At 50.4% G+C, this 17,150-nt stretch overlaps 2 long non-coding RNA genes across 2 annotated transcripts; one reads left to right on the top strand and one right to left on the bottom strand.

Moving 5' to 3' along the window:
- The first annotated feature begins 3,256 nt into the window (after positions 1–3,256).
- Positions 3,257–6,121, top strand: LOC148217674 (uncharacterized). Its single transcript, XR_015800872.1, has 3 exons — positions 3,257–3,650; positions 4,313–4,411; positions 5,921–6,121. It is a non-coding gene; the product is annotated as an uncharacterized LOC148217674 (long non-coding RNA).
- LOC148217673 (uncharacterized) lies at positions 4,754–7,409 on the bottom strand. Its single transcript, XR_015800873.1, has 2 exons — positions 6,041–7,409; positions 4,754–5,723 (listed from the first exon to the last, which is right to left on the bottom strand). It is a non-coding gene; the product is annotated as an uncharacterized LOC148217673 (long non-coding RNA).
- Between the last annotated feature and the right edge of the window lie 9,741 nt (positions 7,410–17,150).

The following is a 17,150-nucleotide window of genomic DNA, read 5'->3' as shown; positions in this document are numbered from 1 at the left end:
TCGAAGCAGTGCTGCTGTTGGTTCTCGTTCAGTTGTGTCTTCTGAAAATGAGACTGTTGTATTCATTGCGCTGTGCTAAACACTTGTCATTCTCCCAATGCCAGGAAACAGATGAAGCTTGAAGAAAGAGGAAGGAATTTGGAAGCGTACAAACAAGCTGAGAAGAGGTTCAGAGATCAGGGTGCTCACTGGCAGCAGGGGCTGGGGTTAGGGGCTGAGCAGGAGCAAAGCCGGAGCACATCAACCTCACCTCGTGTTTTCTCGGGGGCTTTATGGCCCTGGCAAGAGAGAGACGTTCACTGACGAGTCCCAGGCCGAGCCGTGAGCACAGCATGTTGTGTTGGAGCTGGGGGTTTTTTTTGAGACGTTCAGCAGCCACACTCTCTAGTCAAGAGTCCTGAGGTTTGTTGCTGCTCCACTTTCATCCTCATATCCAGCTTCCAGCCCTTTTCTTCTCTCTGTCCAGTGTGTCTTTTGTGTTCCTTTCTTGTCCTGTGTGCTCCCCATCCCATTCCCGTTCCCTACGGAGGGGGAGGGTGTGGAGACTGGGGGCTCCGACGTGGTTTGGGGCACCCCAAGGTCCCTGAGAAAGGGAGCCGGGCTGCGCTGGAGGAGCAGGTGAGTCGGGCATGGGGGGGGGGGGGGGGGGGGGATCATGCTGGGTGCCAGAACATTGAGAGGGAGGGGTGGGTGTAGAATGCATGAAAAACAGAACCATAAAAAATACCTAAATATAGTCTAAAAGGAATGTTTAAATGCTTTTTATTTGGGTAGAGGCACGGTTTTTATAGCTAATATAAAAATAAAATATAAAGAATAGAAATAGATTGGTATACATGTAAAATATAATGAAATATAAGTAGCAAATATCTATGAAAAATCTAGTGTATAACAGAAATAATGCAAATATAAGAATATGTATAAATATAAAATAGAGCTATGAGAATGGGAATAAGAATGGGGTAAAACATCAGTGAGAAATGGAAAAAAACCACATGAAAAATGGTGGAAAATCAGTGAGAAATGGAGAAAAATCAGTGAAAAACGGGGGGGGAATCTTTGAAAAATGGGGAAAAAAATCAGTGAGAAATGGGGGAAAAAAAATCCATGAAAAATGGGGGAATAAATCAGTGAGAAACGGGGAAAAGTGGGGAAAAAATAATTGAGAAATGGGGGAAAAAATCCGTGACGAATGGCGGGAAAAGTCATTAAGAAATGGGGAGAAAAATCAGTGAGAAACAGGGAAAAAAATCAATGAGAAATGGGGGAAAATTTGGGACAAAATCAGCGAGAAATGGGGGAAAAATCAGTGGTAAATGGGGGAAAAGTCGATGAAAAATGGGGGAATATTCAGTGAGAAATGGGGGGGGCGGGAAATCAGTGAGAAATGGGGAAAAAATCCATGGAAAACAGGCAAACAATCCATGGGCAATGGCGGGAACAGAGCGAGCTGTTGTTGCTCGTGCTGTGGTGGCCGATGCTGTGGGGAAAAAATAAGTGAAAAATGGGGGCAATAATCAGTGATAAATGGGGAGAAAATCAGTGATTAATGGGCGGAAAAATGCATGAAAAATGGAAGGAAAAATTCAGAGAGAAATGGGGGCAAATATCAGTGATAAATGGGGAAAAAAAATCAGTGATTAATGGGGGGAAAAATGCATGGAAAATGGGGGAAAATTCAGAGAGAAATGGGGGCAAAAATCAGTGAGCAATGGGGGGGAAAATCGGGAAATATCCATGGAAAAATGGGGGGAAAAAATCAGTGAGAAATGGGGAAAAAATCAGTGAGAAATGGGGAAAAAAAATCTTTGATAAATTGGGGAAACAAATCATTGAGAAATGGGGGGAAAAAATCAGTGAGAAATGGGGAAAATATGGGAAAAAATCCACGAAAATTGCGGGAAAAAATGCATGAAAAATTGGGGAAAAATCAGTAAGAAATGGGGGAAAAAATCCATGAAAAATGGCGGGAAAAATCAGATCGGCGATCGATAGCTAATGCGTGCCGATCGATTATATCGGCGATCGATTGCTAATGCCTGCCGATCGATTATATCGGCGATCGATTGCTAATGCCTGCCGATCGATTAGATCGGCGATCGATTGGTAATGCCTGCCGATCGATTAGATCGGCGATCGATTGCTAATGCCTGCCGATCGATTAGATCGGCGATCGATTGATCGCGCCTGCCGATCGATTAGATCGGCGATCGATTGCTAATGCCTGCCGATCGATTAGATCGGCGATCGATTGCTAATGCCTGCCGATCGATTAGATCGGCGATCGATTGATCGCGCCTGCCGATCGATTAGATCGGCGATCGATTGCTAATGCCTGCCGATCGATTAGATCGGCGATCGATTGATCGCGCCTGCCGATCGATTAGATCGGCGATCGATTGCTAATGCCTGCCGATCGATTAGATCGGCGATCGATTGCTAATGCCTGCCGATCGATTAGATCGGCGATCGATTGCTAATGCCTGCCGATCGATTAGATCGGCGATCGATTGATCACGACTACCGATCGATTAGATCGGCGATCGATTGATCGCGCCTGCCGATCGATTAGCTCGGCGATCGATTGCTAATGCCTGCCGATCGATTAGATCGGCGATCGATTGATCGCGCCTGCCGATCGATTAGATCGGCGATCGCTTTCCAATGCCTGCCGATCGATTGCTAATGCACACTATTTGCACACTCCTTGCACACCCTTTGCACTCATACAGATGCAGGAGGTTTCTCAGTTCTGGTCGGGGTTTTTTGGGGCGTTCATTCAGGGGGATTTCCTCAAGGATTGGGACACTCCTTGATTCCATCCCTTGCCTGTCTCCCAAGCGCCACCCTGTGGGCAGAGCGCGGTACTGCGCGCCTGCCTCTCCCAAGATGGCGGCTCGGGTGTCGCTCCCCGACCTTCTAACTCTGGCTGCAAAAGGAGGGGGGGCACAGCAAGGAGCCCGCTCGCTCTAGTGGGATGCCTGCGCACGACGCCGACACCGATCCCACGGGTGCGATTTTCGGCGGCGTTTCCAATCGTGCGGACATCTCCTTCAGCCCGCTTCGGCCCGGGGGAGAGGGGCGGGGCCGCCAGCGATGGTCCCGGCGCAGCCCGGGCAGGCTCGGGGCGGAGCCGGGGCTTGGCGAGGCGGGGCACGGAGGTCCCGGGGACGGGACCGGGCGGGGCCGGGGCGGTGCTTTAGGGGCGGTCCCCAGTGGTCCCGGGCGGCACCGGGGGGCGGGGCCGGGTGATCCCGGAGCGGTACCGAGCTGTGCTGGGGACGGTGCTGCAGGGGCGGTGCCGGGCCCGCCTCAGGGTGATTGAATGCCCAGAAATCGCCTCCTCTGCCCCGTGCTCACACTGAGCTGCGGGCTGCAGCGTGCTGTCGGAGCTCCGCACACAGCACGGATTTGGGCTTCCCCTCCTCTCAAACCCTCTCCCCCTTCTTCCTCCTCCTCATCTTCCTCTTTGTCCTCTGTCACTGCTGAGGCTCTGGAAAGAACTGAAATTCTGCAGGGAGAGATGTCCTCTCGTGGCCCCAGGGACTGCCTCGGCACGGGCCACGAGCGCCTCCGGCCCCTGCCTTCTCCTGCTTGAAAAGATCACCTGGAGCCCGAGCTCGGGGGGGGTGAAATCAGCTGAAATCCAGGTAACTCTGTCAAGTGCCCCCCAGGGACATCGGCGGGGCTGGGGGATGAGGGTTTGAAACAGCAAATTCTTTGGAATATACACCTGTCCCTGTGCCGATGCTGCTGAGCTTCCTGCCACAGTATATCCCCACTCCATGAGGCGCTGTGAGGTTATGGCAGTGGGAATTGAGCAGGGAATTCGGGGCTATGGGCATAATTCACGGGAGCTAGCAAAGCTGACAGCCAACCCCAAATCGGGGCACAGCACAGAGAACAATCTGTGTGCTGCCCTGTCAGCTCAAGCTCCTGGGCTGGCAAGTATTGGGAGTTAAATGTATGGAATTACACAAATCACAGCAACTGGCATCACCCAGAGGGACAATCCAAGGCCCAAACAATTCCTCCACAGTCCACTCTGGGAAAAACACCCTGTGCCTGCCAGGAGCTCTGACCCTGCTTTTCCTACCAGCTCCTGAGCAGTGTCAGGGCCACCACGACGCCTTTAAAATCCAGATAAACCCCAAATCCTACACAGTGAATAATCCAAAGAAAGTACTGAATTGTTGTCATTAAAAGCTCAAAACTCATTAAGAATTCTATGACAACAGTGTAATGGACTCCCAGGAACCTCATGAATGCTCTCGGTTTCATTTTTGTGTATTTTTACTCCCTCATTTGGCAGCTTGTAAAACTTATCCTGGAATTCAGAGGTCAAGCAGGATCGACTTTGGATTGACCTTCACCTCTGGTCCCACTTTGTGCAAACACAACTCGTGCCCAGGTGGGTGAACTCATCACCTCAGCTTTTCACTCCAGAGTATCCCCTCCTTATTTCCCTGTAGATGAACTCAGATCCACTCCTCACCTCCACTGGTCATCCAAGCGTCCATTCTGTTCCCCACAGGCCCTGGTGGCCCCAGGGAGCTCCCTTGGCCTTTCTCCTGCCCCTCTGCAGCCCGAGGTCGCTACACAAACAGTTCTTGTGTCCCCTCTAAATGACCCCGGGTTTTCTGCTCAATGAATGGCATGACCCGTGCCCACTGCTCATGATTCACACAACCAAAATCAAGAGCAAATGTTGCTTGGGCTTTAAGAACTTGAAATAACTCTGAAGCAAAAGAAATCACCTTTTTCTCCTGGTTTTTATTTTTATTTTTTCATTTAAGATGCTGGACTTGCCTCTGTGGATGTGTGCTGAGCTCTCACTGCAGGGGACTGTCAGGCCTGAATGGCTGTGAGTTCGTGTTCTTCTCAGTAGGGAATCAGAAATTATTCTTAGACCATAGAATTGTTTTCTGAAACCTTTCCCCTTTCCTCTTTGTGCCTTTGAATTTTTCAGCTGTTCCCTGTTGTCACTTCCCCTGCCTGACTTCTGTGCAGCTCCTAGCTGGGAAAAACTGGGAAAACTTAGGGGGTACAGAGGTGGAATTTTTGGCTGGATTTTTCTAACATTTCTAATTTTGCTGAACTTATTTCCCCAGTGAGAAGAGCACGAACTCACAGCCATGCAGGCCTGACAGTCACTGCGGGAAATCTGACACAGTATTAATAAGTAACCTTTCCTGAGAGCAGTCACCACCCCAGTCCTCCAGCCTTGTCAAATGTTTGCAATGAATGGACCCAAGTTCTAATCCTTAATCTAAATTTATGTCAGCTTTTGTTAGAAAGATACCGGACAGTAAATCATACAAGAGAATTTAAAAATTGCACAAAGAATAACAGGCCCAGACCAAACCCAACCGCCCCCATCAGTGCTCCACCCCAATTTTGGGAGAAACAGTGATACAGTTTATAAATACTCTCCTTCCACACTATTCAGTCCTTCACCGCACATCCCCAGAAAGGAGTCCCTCAGACCTTGCTCCCCTGAACACCAGGAGAGCTGGAGTTTCACCCAGATCCCACATTCCCATGGCAGTTAATCCCAGCAGGGAGGCAAAGAGGAACCCTGCATCCTCTGACATAGCCCACAGCACGGGCAGCACCAGGAGCCCTCCAGGCTCAGACCTCTGGTGCTGAAGCCTCTGGGCTTTGGCTGATCAAACACCACAGCTCTTGGCAAAGATGCCAGGAGAGTCGTGATTCTTCCTGTCCTGAAAGAGAGGAGGAAAAGAAAATTAAGTCGACTGCAGAAGGATTCCAGCTCTCAACTTCTGCTCTGATTCCTCACTCTGGGGTTTTATCCATGACAAGTGACACCAATTCAGAGTGCCCTTTTCCAGCATTTTTATTCCTAACTATTAAAAGGATGCTCATTTCTCTTATTGTATTCTTTGCTTAATTTTATTAGAGGCATTTTCATCCCAGACCCCACTTGTCAGTTCTTCAATCCTTTAGCACTGGACTTGGCACAAAGGGATACCCGTGGTGCTGCATCACAAGAAATCCCAAAGAGAAACCCCTTCCAAACCTGACGGAGAAAGCTTTCAAGGCACTCCAGAACACAGACAGCTTTTCCTGCCTTGTCAGGCCACACCAATTCTGTCCCATCCACCTGAACTGTGCAGGTGAGGAAAAGGCTTTCCTTGCTCCTCGGGAATCACTGTCTGAGACCACAGATGTCCATCCTGGGCAGCACCTGGAAACAACGTGGGAAAGGCAAAATGAGAGTGTTTTCTATCAGAAAATTACTACTACTAATAAAAATAACAATCAGAACTTCTGGACAAATTTAGTAACATCACTTTGATATGAGAAATACAGGCCATGCCCATCCTTGTAGCCCAGGTGAAAACAGGAAGGAGAACTAGAGGAAAAGCAGAGTCCCTTATTTGATCTCTGGACACAAACTGAGGCCTTTTCCCTGTGAAACCAAACTCACCCTTCCAGGGTTCCTGAGATCAGCTACGAGGAGGCTTTTGGCACTCCAAGAGCAGCTGGGTCACAGCTGGATGCGGCTTGGGTCTGGGAGACACCGTGCTCCTTCTGGAATTATAGCACGCAAATGCCTGCTCCTGGCCCCAGGCCCGGAGATAAAATCTGTGGGGTTTTTCCCTGTGCAACATTGCTCACCCCTCCCAGGTTCCTGAGATCTGCACAGAGGAGGCTTTGGGCACCCCAAAGGCAGCCAGGGTTACAGGTGGGGGCAGCTTGGGGCTGGGAGAAATCCTCATCCATTTGGAATTTTATCAGGCAGAAACCTGGCTGGGTGCACAGGTCTCTGGACACGACCAGTGGCCCTTTCCCCTGTGAAACAAAACTCACCCTGCCAGGCTCCTGAGACCACTTAGGAGGAGGGGTTTGACTCTCCAAGAGCAGTCGCAACGAGAGATGCTCACACAGAAGGCCATGCAGAAGAGGAAACGAGCGCACCCGCAGCCCCCCAAGGCGCGCCCCAACGCCCCAGACCCGGCACTGCCAGCTCGGGCAGTCCCATAAAGCATCCCCCGCCTCCGCAGCGGCGGGACAGGCGGGGCCCGGGGTCCCGAGGAAACCGAGCGTGCCCGGAGGCGCGGCAGGACGGCAGCGCAGCGCCGCCTGGCGGCGGAGCAGGAGAGCAGCGCCGGGCCCCATGGCAGTATCGGTACCCGTGCGCCCCCTGCTGTCCGCGGCGATGCAGCGCCCGATGCCGAGTTCCACGCCCGTGTCGCCGAGGGAGAGGGGCACCGCTGGCTGGGGCCTCCCCGCCGACACGGACAGAAGCCGAAGCAGAAGCCCCGGTGCCATTGGCGGCCCCTACCCAGCGGGCCGGGCTCCGCCGGGCCCGCGGCCCCGCGCGGTATCGGGTCGGCCCGCTCCCGTCTTCGTCGCACCCGGGCCCTGCTCCTGGCATGAAGCGCGTCACCGCCCCGCGCCGTCCCGCCCCCCGCGCGTCATCGCGTGCGTTCGGCGGCCCGCCCCGGGGGCGGTGCCGGGGGCGCTACCCGGGGCGGTGCCGGGGCAGTGCCGGGGGCGGCACCGGGGGCGGTGCCGGGGCGGTGCCGGGGGCGTTCCCGGTCGCCGTGCCGGGGTAGCCCGGGGAGCGGTTCCGGGAGCGGTTCGGGGGGCGGTGCCGATTGCAGTCCCGGTCACTGTCCCCAGTCCCCGTCCCCAGTCCTGGTCCCGGTCCCAGTCCCCGGTTCCGGTCCCCGATCCTGGTCCCAGTCCCAGTTCCCCGTCCCGGAACCCGATCACGGTCCTGGTCCCAGTCCCCAATCCCGGTCCCGGTCCCTGTCTCCAGTCCCCGTCCCCGATCCCGGTTCCGGTCCCTGTCCCAGGTCCCCGTCCGCGATCCCGGTCCCTGTCCCATTTCCCCGTCCCGGTCCCCGATCCCAGTCCCGGTCCACGTCCCCGATCCCGATTTTTCCCCCCCTTTCACACTGATTTTTCCCCCGATTTATCAATGATTTTTTTCCCCATTTTTTCCCATTTCTCACTGATATTTTCCCCCATTTTTCAGGGATTTTTTTCCCCATTTCTCACTGATTTTTTTTCCCATTCTTCATGGAGTTTTGCCCCCGTTTTTCACTGATTTTTCCCCATTTCTCACTGACTTTTTCCCCATTTTCCCCCATTTCTCACTGATATTTTCCCCCATTTTTCATGGATTTTTTCCAGATTTATCCCCATTTCCCACTGATTTTTCCCCATTTTTCATGGACTTTCCCCCCCGTTTCTTACTTATGTTTTTCCCCGATTTCTCATTGATTTCCCCCCCCCCCCCCCCCCCCCCCACCCATTTCTAACGGATTTTTTCCCCACTTTTCCCCATTTCTCACTGATTTTTCCCCCCATTCTTCAGGGATTTTTTTCCCCATTTCTCACTGATTTTTCCCCCCATTCTTCATGATTTACAGGATACTCTATCGTGAATGGAAAGCAATTAAAGGAAGGGGGGAGGTTACCAGCCACCTGGTCAGCTCAGACAGCAGAGCTGCACACGCTTGTGAGAGCCTGTGAATTATAGCAGGACAAGACATTAAATATATTTACTGATTCTAAATATGCATATGCGGTAATACATGCATTTGGAAAACTATGGGGAAAAAAAGAGGTTTATTAAGCTGCAGAAGAAAGAAGAAAAAAATTGGTTTACAAGGGATGGCAAGCAGTGGATACCAAAAGCTCTAGCCTTACAATTGTTAAAACAACTTCATTAAAGGAGTCGTTCTGTGCCTTCTTTGGGGTGAGGAAAAAAGGCTGAGGGGGGCTCCGACGTGGTTTGGGGCACCCCAAGGTCCCTGGGAGAGGGAGCCGGGCTGCGCTGGAGGAGCAGGTGAGTCGGGCATGGGGGGGGGGTCATGGTGGGTGCCAGAACATTGAGAGGGAGGGGTGGGTGTAGAATGCATGAAAAACAGAACCTTAAAAAATAGCTAAATATAGTCTAAAAGGAATGTTTTATTGGCTTGTGTTTGGATAGAGGTAGGGTTTTTTTATAGATACTGTAAATAGAAAAGATAAAGAATAAAAATATAGAAGCAAATATAAGAAACCAATATATAAATATATTACATTACATTATATTATGTTATGAAAATAGAAATATATAAATATTCAGACTTTAAAAGGAATGTTTTATTGGTTTTTATTTGGTTAGAGGAGGGTTTTTTGAAAATAATACAGGCAAAAATATACAAATATGCAAAAATAGATACTGACATAAAATTATTATAACTATATATGCATATATATATGTAAGTATAAATATATAGAAATAAATATAAATATAAAATACATGTATGTAGTATGTAATAGAAATAATTTATCGATTTTAATATGTTCTATTAAATAGTATGTTATAATAGAATGTAAATAGCATCTAGTATATTAATATACTAGTAAAAACTACATTAAATAGTATATAAATATAGAATACACAATATAGACATATAAATCTACAGATATAAATATGAAAACTAAATAGAAAAATATATTCAAATAGAATTTAAAATAATCGAGTTTTTTGTTTCTATTTGGTTAGAGGCAGAGCTTTTAAAGAAATAATATTAAAAACTATGAACCTCCAAATATAGATGGATATAGATAAAATAGAAATAACATTAGTAATATAAATCTATGTATATAATGAATAATAAAATAATATTGTATATATGATAAATAGAATAGCAATTAAATTGAATATATGAAATATGTCTAGATTATGACTAGAAATTAAATATTAAAAAATAGATGATTTATATATATAAAAGGTTTTTTTTTCATTTGGTCAGAGGCAGGGCATTTTTAGTTTGGGTCGGGGTTTTTTTGGGGCGTTCATTGAGAGGATTTTATGACGGGTGGGGACTCTGGTGCTTGGAACTCTCTCCCTTCTCTGTCTGTCCCTGACAGGGCGGCAGTGCCGGGCTGAGTTGGGCGGCAGTGCTGCCGCCGTGTGGACACGGGCGGGTACTGCACCGTGCCCCTCTCAGGATGGCGGAAGGGCCCGCGGGCCGGGACCCAGCCGTGCGGCAGCGCTCAAGATGGCGGCCTCTCTAGGACCCCGGCGGATAGGCGTCTACATAAAACGCCTGCCCGCGCCCGCCGGCGCCCTCACGCCCGCGGCACCGCGGACCGCGCGGCCGTTGTCGGCACGCTCTGAAACATCCGGGAAAATTGTCGGCGAGCGGATCGGCGTCGGCGATTTAATCAGGCATCTTATGCCTACACACCGGGGGTCCTGATTTTTTCCCGCCCTTTCTGCCGCCATTTTTGGCAGGTCAGCCGGGGTGCCTCCCGAGCCGCCATTTTGAGAGTGCGGACACACTCAAGATGGCGGCCTCTCTAGGACCCCGGCGGATAGGCGTTTACATAAAACGCCTGTTCGCGCCCGCCGGCGCCCTCACGCCCGCGGCACCGGGGACCGCGCGGCCGTTGTCGGCACGCTCTGACACGTCCGGGAAAATTGTCGGCGAGCGGATCGGCGTCGGCGATGTAATCAGGCATCTTATGCCTACACACCGGGGTCCTGATTTTTTCCCGCCCTTTCTGCCGCCATTTTTGGCAGGTCAGCCGGGGTGCCGCCCGAGCCGCCATTTTGAGAGTGCGGACACACTCAAGATGGCGGCCTCTCTAGGACCCCGGCGGATAGGCGTTTACATAAAACGCCTGCCCGCGCCCGCCGGCGCCCTCACGCCCGCGGCACCGGGGACCGCGCGGCCGTTGTCGGCACGCTCTGAAACATCCGGGAAAATTGTCGGCGAGCGGATCGGCGTCGGCGATTTAATCAGGCATCTTATGCCTACACACCGGGGTCCTGATTTTTTCCCGCCCTTTCTGCCGCCATTTTTGGCAGGTCAGCCGGGGTGCCGCCCGAGGCGCCATTTTGAGAGTCCCGACACGCTCAAGATGGCGGCCTCTCTAGGACCCCGGCGGATAGGCGTTTACATAAAACGCCTGCCCGCGTTCGCCGGCATAAAAATAAATATGCATAAATATAAACATAGACATAAACATGCACAAACGTTAACCTGCATAGATATAAACATAAACATAAACATAAACATAAACATAAACATAAACATAAACATAAACATAAACATGCAAAACAATAATAATAAATATAAATATAAATAGAAATAGAAATACAAACATTAATAAAATCAGTGAGAAAGGGGGTAAAATCAGTGAGAAATGGGGGGGAAAAACCATGAAAAATGATGGAAAAATCAGAGAGAAATGGGGGAAAAATCGGTGAGGAATGGGGAAAAAGATCAACGAAAAATTGGGAAAAATCAGTCAGAAGTGGGGGATAAAAATCAGTGAGAAATGGGGGGAAAAGTCGGTGAGAAATGGGGAAAAAATCAGTGATTAATGGGCGGGAAAATGCATGAAAAATGGGGGGAATAATTCAGAGAGAAATGGGGGCAAATATCAGTGAGAAATGGGGGGGAAAATCAGGAAATATCCATGAAAATTGGGGGAAACATCCATGAAAAATGGCGGAAAAAATCAGTGAGAAATGGGGAAAAATGGGGAAAAAGGAGTGATAAATGGGGGAAAAAATCAGTGAGAAATGGGGAAAAATGGGGAAAAAATCCACGAAAAATGGGTGGAAAAATCCATGAAAAATCAACGGAAAAATCAGTGAGAAATGGGGAAAACATCATGGTGAAATGGGGCAAAAATCAGAGAGAAATGGGGAAAAATTATTGAAAAATGGGGGATAAAAATCAGTGAGAAATGGGGGGAAAATGGGGAAAAACATCAGTGAGAAATGGGGAAAAAAAATCTTTGATAAATTGGGGCAAAAATCATTGAGAAATGGGGAAAATAATCAGTGAGAAATGGGGAAAATTTGGGAAAAATCCAGGAAAACTGCGGGAAAAATGCTTGAAAAATTGGGGAAAAAATCCGAGAGAAAATCCCCGGGAATCCCCGGGAAAAACCCCCCGGAATCCCCGAGAAAATCCCCCGGAATTCCCCGGGAAAATCCCCCCGGAATCCCCTGGAAAATCCCCCTGAATTCCCCGAGAAACTCATCCCGGAATCCCCGTGATAATCCGTCCGCTATCCCCGAGAAAATCCCCCAGGAATCCCCCAGAAAATCTCCCCGGAATCCCCGGGATAATCTCCCCGGAATCCCCGAGAAAATCCGCCCCGAATCCCCTGGAAGATTCCCCCGGAATCCCCGAGAAAATCCCTCGGAATTCCCCGGGAAAATCAACCCGGAATCCCCGAGAAAATCCCCCGGAATCCCCGGGAAAATCCCCCAGGAAAATCCCCGGGATAATCACCCCGGAATCCCCTGGAAAATCCCCTAGGAATCCCCGAGAAAATCCCCCCGGAATTCGCCGGGAAAATCCCCCCGGAATCCCCCAGAAAATCCCCCCGGAATACTCTGCAATATCCCCCCGGAATCCCCTGGATAATCCCCCCGGAATCCCCGATAAAATCCCCCTGGAATCTCCAGGAAAATGCCCCGGGAATACGGGAGAAAATCTCCCCGGAATCCCCGAGAAAATCCCCCCGGAATCCCGTGGAAAATCCCCCAGGAATCCCCCAGAAAATCTCCCCGGAATCCCCGGGATAATCTCCCCGGAATCCCCGAGAAAATCCCTCGGAATTCCCCGGGAAAATCCTCCCGGAATCCAAGAGAAAATCCTCCCGGAATCCACGAGAAAATCCGCCCGGAATCCCCGGGAAAATCCTCCAGAAATCCCCGAGAAAATCCCCCGGAGTCCCCGGGAAAATCAACCCGGAATCGCCGGGAAAATCCCCCCAGAATCCCCGAGAAAATCCCCCGGAATTCCCCTAGAAAATCCCCCCGGACTCCCCGAGAAATTTCCCCCGGAATCCCCGGGAAAATAGCCCCCGGAATCCGCGAGAAAATCCCCCCGGAATCCACGCGAAAATCCCCCAGAAATCCCTGTGAAAGCCCTCCCGGAATCCCCAAGAAAATCTCCCCGGAATCCCCGAGAAAATTCGCCCGTAATACTCGGGAAAATATGCCCGGAATCCCCTGGAAAAACCCCCCGGAATCCCCTGGATAATCCCCCCGGAATCCCCGATAAAATCCCCCTGGAATCTCCAGGAAAATGCCCCGGGAATACGCGAGAAAATCCCCCCGGAATCCCCTGGAAAATCCCCCCTGAATCCCCGAGAAAAACCCCCCTGAATCCCCGAGAAAATCCCCCCGGATTCCCCTGAAAATCCCTCGGAATCCCCGGGCAAATCTCCCCGGACTCCCCGAGAAAATCCCCCCGGAATTCCCCGGGAAAATCCCCCCGGAATCCCCGAGAAAATCCCCCCGGAATCGCCGGAATAATCCCCTGGAATTCCCCGGGAAAATCATCCCGGAATCCCCGAGAATATCCCCCCGGTATCGCCGAGAAAACCCCCCCGGAATTCCTCGTAAAATCCCCCCGGAATCCCCGGGAAAATCCCTCCGGACTCCCCGAAAAAATCCCCCGGAATACTCGGGAAAATCCCCCGGAATCCCCGAGAAAATCCCCCGGAATTTCCCGGGAAAATCACCCCGGAATCCCCGAGAAAATTCTCCCGAAATACTCGGCAAAATCCCCCAGGAATCCACGGAAAATTCCCCGGAATCCAGGAGAAAATACCCCGGAATCCCCATGAAAATCCCCCCGGAATCTCCGCGAATATCCCCCCGGAATCCCCGGGAAAATCCCCATGAATTCCCCGGGAAAATAATCTCGGAATCCCCGAGAAAATCTCCCCGGAATCACCGAGATAATGGCCCCGGAATACCCGAGAACATCCCCCGGAATTGCCCGAGAAAATCATCCCGTAATCCCCGAGGAAATCCCCCCGGAACACTCGGGAAAATCCCCCCGGAATTCCTCGTAAAATCACCCCGGATACCCCGGGAAAATCCCTCCGGACTCCCCGAAAAATCCCCCCGGAATCCCCGAGAAAATCCACCCGGAATCCCCTGGAAAATCCACCGGGAATTCCCCGGGAAATTCCTCGCTGAAACCCCTGGAAAATCCCCCCGGAATCCCGGAGAAAATCCCCCCGGAATTCCCCGGGAATATCCCCTCGGAATCCCCGGGAAAATCCCCCCGGACTCCCCGAAAAAATCCCCCCGGAATACTCGGGAAAATCCCCCCGGAATACTCGGGAAAATCCTCCCGGAATTCCCGAGAAAATCCCCCGGAATTCCCTGAGAAAATCGCCCCGGAATCCCAGTGAAAATCCCCCCGGAATCCCCGGGAAAATCCCCCAGGAATCCCCTGGAAAATCCCCCAGGTATCCCCGATAAAATCCCCCTGGAATCCCCTGGAAAATCCCCCTGGAATCGCGGGGAAAAAGCCCCCCGCATTTCCCGGGAAAAATCCCCCCGGAATCCCCGATAAAATCTCCCCGGAATCCCTGAGAAAATCCCCCCGGAATCCCCGATAAAATCTCCCCGGAATCCCTGAGAAAATCCCCCCGGAATCCGCGAGAAAATATGCCCAGAATCCCCGATAAAATCCCCCCGGAATCCCCGGGAATATCCCCCAGGAATCCCCGATAAAATCCCCCCGGAATCCCCCAGAAATTCCCCCCGGAATTCCCGACAAAATCCTCCCGGAATCCCCAGAAAATCCCCCCGGAATTCGCGAGAAAATCCCCCCGGAATCCCCGGAAAATCCCCCCGGAATTCCGGTCCATTTCTGTAGGAGAATAGTTTGTAAGGATAGTGCAGAAGGCACTAGTTGCCAACGAGTTACAGCTGTACTGATTAGCAAGGAGTGGAAACAGCCTTGCCTGCCCAGTGAGGCTGGTTGTTATAAAAGCGTGGGTCAGCTGGCTGCCAGTTTCACTAAGCACAGCTCCAGCTGGAGGTGCAGAGCCTGCTGCAGTGTGGGCTGGAGCCTGCTGGCTGTGCTGCGAGGAGGAAGGGACACGTGGCCGTGCAAGGGATGGACAAGGTGAGAGGATGCTGTGTGTGGGACAGACAGGCTCAGGTGGCTGGGGAAGGGACAGGCCGGGGTTTAGCCAGTCGTACAGAGGAGAGGAGGAGTCGGTGCTGTGTGGAGCTGCCTGTGAGAAAAGGAGTCAGAGTTGCCTCAAAGAAATCTGTGGAGAGAAGGCATGAAAAGTGTGTAATGAAAGACTAATGTTGGTGCCTGTCATGTCTGTCTTGATAGAATTGCTACACGTTTTCTCGGAATGCTTGAATTTAGACATAAAATGAAAACTTTATTGTAAGAAAGGAATGCATTTCTCACCAAAGTGGTGTAGGGTGGGGGATCACAACTCACAGATGGCCTGGAAGCGGAACGGCCACAGGGGTTACTGTAACTGGGCCTCCAGTACCAAAGCCCCAGTGGGTTTAAAGGCTAGAGCTGGGCTGGGATTAGCACGGGCTATGCAGCTGGGCTCATGCACAGGTCTGTCAGCACTCCTACCCGAGGACAGTCCCTCACCTAGGGAGAGGTTCTAGGCCTGGAGATGAGGCTGAGTTTGGGAAGGGTGATGAGGACATGGTTAGGGAGGGATGTAAATGCATATCAAAAGACTTAATTTTGAGGGGTGGCAAGCATTAGCTATAAACCAGTAAGTATTTACAGCTAAAGGCTGGAGGTGGGGGCTGTCTGAGGAGGACAGGACTGTTTAAGGCTGAAGTTGGAAGAGAAACCTTGGTGAAGCTTTTGCGTTAGAAACGGCCTCACCTGCCAAATCAGATTTTTGTCTTCAGGATTGCATGAGTGAGGATGCCACAGCCAAGGAAAAGGTTCAGGTTTGGGAGGCAAAGGCGAGTTAGGCAGGGCTGCAGGGCTGGGGCTTGGCTGTTTCCATACTGCTCAGGGCAGCAAAGGGTAGCTGGCTCACTGGGCCTTGGATCTAGAACTCTTTCTGGAACAAGGTGGAGAGCTGAGGTTCATGCAAGGAAGGGGCCAGGAATTCTTTGTCTGACTGGAAAATGCCAGAGGGGCAGTGTGTGACTCGGATAGGATGATATGTTCGTCTGGCGAGAGTCACAAAAGAATATTTTGGTTTACTGATAACTGGGCAGCTCAGAAGTTACTACTTGACTTAGTTGCTGCTCCCATCTGTTGCACACATAAACAGAGCAAAGCAGACGAATTCTCTCGGAGCCTGAGGTCTTTGACTGGCCCTCCAAAAATGCTGCCCGCTAAAAAACAGACGTGGGGGAGGAAAGTTGTCAGATACAATAGAGCAAGAAAAGGCCACGGGCTTCAAAGTGCCCTCCAGCAGACCATGGAAGTGACGTGTCTGGAAGTGAAACCAGCAGTCTGCTTCCCCAGCCTCCTGGAAGCCTCTAACAGCTACACAGGCAGTGAGGGGAGAGAACAATTCAACCTAAAAATAATTTTCAGTAGCGTTCTGCACTGCTGTTAAAAATACTGCAACCAGGGAATGTGGTGTGGTGATAACTATTAGGCCTGTAAGTCTGGTAACTGGGGCTTTTAGCTCAAACATCTCGGTATGGCTACTTTGAGCCTTGTAAAAGCTGCGTTAAGTCCAATTTCTTGGGTAGTTCTACTAGCTCTAGCCTTGCTTTTCATCCCCTCAGTAACAAAGCAACTCCCTCTCGAGAATGTTATTTACTTTCCATATGATGTGCCTACCAATTTCTGGAATTGCAAATGTCTTTGGATACATGCGTAAATTTAAGTTTCAAGAAAGCTGTCAAGCTAAAACAAAGGCTTGCCATAATGCAGAAGAAAATGTTTTATGGAAGAACTGAGAGGTCCCTACCTGGGCATAGAATTTGCTATACTAAGGTGTGTTCCAAACGGATCTGCCATCTAAACAAGCAGAAAAATAGTTGGAATGTAGTGAGTTCAATTTAACTATTGCTAGAAATAGGAATTATTAGCAGAGCTTGGAGCATGATATCACTAGCAGCAGTAAGACGCTTTTAGCTTGCTTCTCATAAATTACTTGTGAAAAGCATTTGTACCTAGTGTGTAGCAATTAATATTTCCCCATTTTCTTCCCCCCCCGCCCCCCAGTCTCAGGTACTCCTTTTATTTTACCCTTTTCTGTCTTGTAACATCACCTTCCTATATTTTATTCTATCTTCTGTTCTCAGAACATCGCAGCATCCTCTGTCAATGTGAAAGCATTTGTTCATCCTGTCTTGGAATGGCTGTCAATGTTGCCCTCTTCTGGATCACTTTTTTTTT

This window comes from Sturnus vulgaris, unplaced genomic scaffold (assembly GCF_052056855.1).
Source record: "Sturnus vulgaris isolate bStuVul1 unplaced genomic scaffold, bStuVul1.hap1 Scaffold_501, whole genome shotgun sequence".
In the NCBI taxonomy this organism is placed as follows: domain Eukaryota; kingdom Metazoa; phylum Chordata; class Aves; order Passeriformes; family Sturnidae; genus Sturnus; species Sturnus vulgaris.
The sequence above is the reverse complement of the archived record's forward strand: the minus strand, read 5'-3'. Positions and strand labels throughout refer to the sequence as shown.